Source organism: Pteropus vampyrus, unplaced genomic scaffold (genome assembly GCF_000151845.1).
Source record: "Pteropus vampyrus isolate Shadow unplaced genomic scaffold, Pvam_2.0 Scaffold378, whole genome shotgun sequence".
Classification (NCBI taxonomy): Eukaryota; Metazoa; Chordata; class Mammalia; order Chiroptera; family Pteropodidae; genus Pteropus; species Pteropus vampyrus.
The window spans coordinates 384,887-387,476 of NW_011889159.1; positions in this window are offsets into that span (position 1 = coordinate 384,887).

The window sequence follows — 2,590 nt, forward strand, 5'->3', positions numbered from 1 at the left end:
GGCTTCAACAAGCAATTAAAAACTCACTTGAAACAAGTAAAAAAATAGTCTCATCAAAGAAATAGAAGATATAAAGAAGAACCAAATAGAAATTTTAGAACTTAAAAATACAATAATGAAAATTTTAAACTCAATGGATTGGCTAAAATCCAGAGGAAAGAGTCAGTGAACTTAAAGAGGGGGTTGGGGTATTGGTGAAAAAGGGGGAAAGAATTAAGAAGTACAAATTGGTAGTTACAAAACAGTCATGGCGATATAAAGTATAGCATAAGAAATATAGCAGATAATGTTGTAATAACTATGTATGGTGTCAGAGGGGCACAAGATTTATTGAGGTGATCACTTTGCGAATTATATAGATGTTTATTCACTATGTTGTACACCTGAAACTGATATAATATTTTATGCCAAATATAACTGAAAAATAATACTATTTAAAAAATAAATAAAATTAAAATAAGTCTATCCTTTAATCTTTTGACTCACTGGTTTCACTTCTAGAAATTTAGACTAAGGAAATAATTAGACAACCATACAAATATGTATGTTTAAGAATATTTATTACAGCATAGTTTATCATATTTTTAAAGATTGAGATTCACCTAAATGCCCTACAATAGGACATGTGTGTCAATGAACTAGGGTTCACCAAACAGTGGAATACTAGTCAACCATTAACGCGCATGATGTGTTGACTCATGTGTCTCCTGGTGTGATGCATTGCGAAGGACACGATATCACTTCCATGGTATTCCTGACCAAAAGTGCATAAACTGAGGACGCATCAGACATACCAAAATTTAGAAACAGTACAAAATAACTGACCTGTATTCTTCAAAAATGTTAATATAATGAAAGACACAGAAAACATAAGAAACCGTACTTATGTTAAAAGAGTCTAAAAAGACATGACAACTAAATGCATTGCATGATCCTGGATTCGATTCTAGATCAAAAAAAAATCATCATAAAAAACATTATAGGGCACTTAAAACTAATAATAAAATAAAATGCTAAAAAAAATTATGGGGCAAATGGCAAACATTCAATATGGACTGTAAATGAGATAATAGTATTGTATTAATCGAAGTTTTGATAAAAATAAAATCCTGAGATGTTCTAAATTAAAATTATAGCCACAGGAGAGTGAGAGACAGAGCAATTAGCCTGTTGATAGCTGTGGACCAGCTCTGACAAAAGACTGCTCACATTCCTGTGTATCTGTTGGAATTTACAATTAACTTCCAGGTGGCTTATTTCCACAATTATCCAAAAGAGAGACAAGCCAGGCACCATCAAACCCCAGGAGTCTCCACTTCTTGTTTACACATGAACTTCAAATCTACTGCCCACAGGACTAAAGGATAGACTTATTTATTTTTTTAAGTCAATGACTGACATTCCTTTCAGATTCTGCTGCCCCTATCCCAGAACGAGTCCCACTTCACCTTCTCCCACCACCTTTGTCTACAACTAACATAAATCCTTTGGGAACGGCTTACATATTTCTCCCAGCTACTTGATATAAAAACGCTTACAAAACACCAGGACTGTGGACATTTATCTTTCCTATCCAGCCATGATGCTGGTGGTGTAAACTCCATTCCCCAAGACTGGTCTCCTTTTTGGCTAGCATTTTTGGCTCAATAAAACATTTCTTTTTTAAGACTTTCAGCCATAAAAGTTAAAATTTTTTGTTTAACAGTTTCCTGATTTTGATAGTTGTACTGTGGTTATGTAAAACAATGTTTGTATTCTTCGGGAATTCACACCAATGTGTTTATAAGTAAAGGAATGTCTTCTGTGCAACTTACTCTCAAATTAATGTAGGGAGGAGGCAAGAAAACTAAAATTTTAAATCAAGCTACATTCAGAAACAGCAATATGCTGATCAGCCCAGCAGCCAGGCCAGGAGGACACCTGCCAAACAAAGGAAGGTTTCTGCTGGGATTGCTAACAATCTATTTCTCACACCTGTGAAGGGGAACAGGCAAAAGAGTCTTTAAGTGGCTGCCCTATACAAAATAAAATCATTCATTGCCTATGGCTAAAACCATAGGGAACCCATGGATTAAAGGCAGGTAATCGTCAGCAGACCTTTCACACTACATATTCTTACCTTTTCATGCTACTTACTCTTATCCTTCTTCACTGTATGTCCATATGAAAGGAAATGGGCAAACAATCCTTAAACTGTAACTCAAAAGAACTACAGAATGATGTATATAAACTGACTTCCCTGAGTATTCAGGGTCCCTCTCAGTGCCTTTGCTCTGTCCCTCTCACTGTCCTCGTCTCTCTCTATTGTCTCTGTCACTTTGAGTCTCTCTTAGGTTCTCTCACTCTCTGCCTCTGAGAGGAGACCATGCTCTGTCTGTGGAGTGTTACCCCTTCTCTAATAAACTTTCCTTTTGACTTTAACTTTGGCATGTGTTTGAATTCTATCTACACACTCCATCAAGAACCCTTCTCTCTCAGGGCAGGGCTTGGTCTCTGCCCCCTCAGGAGAATTTGCCCTGCCCTGCTTCAAAATAGTTCAGAAAAAAAACTATATGTATTTAGAAAAATAATAATAAAGCAAACATGGTTA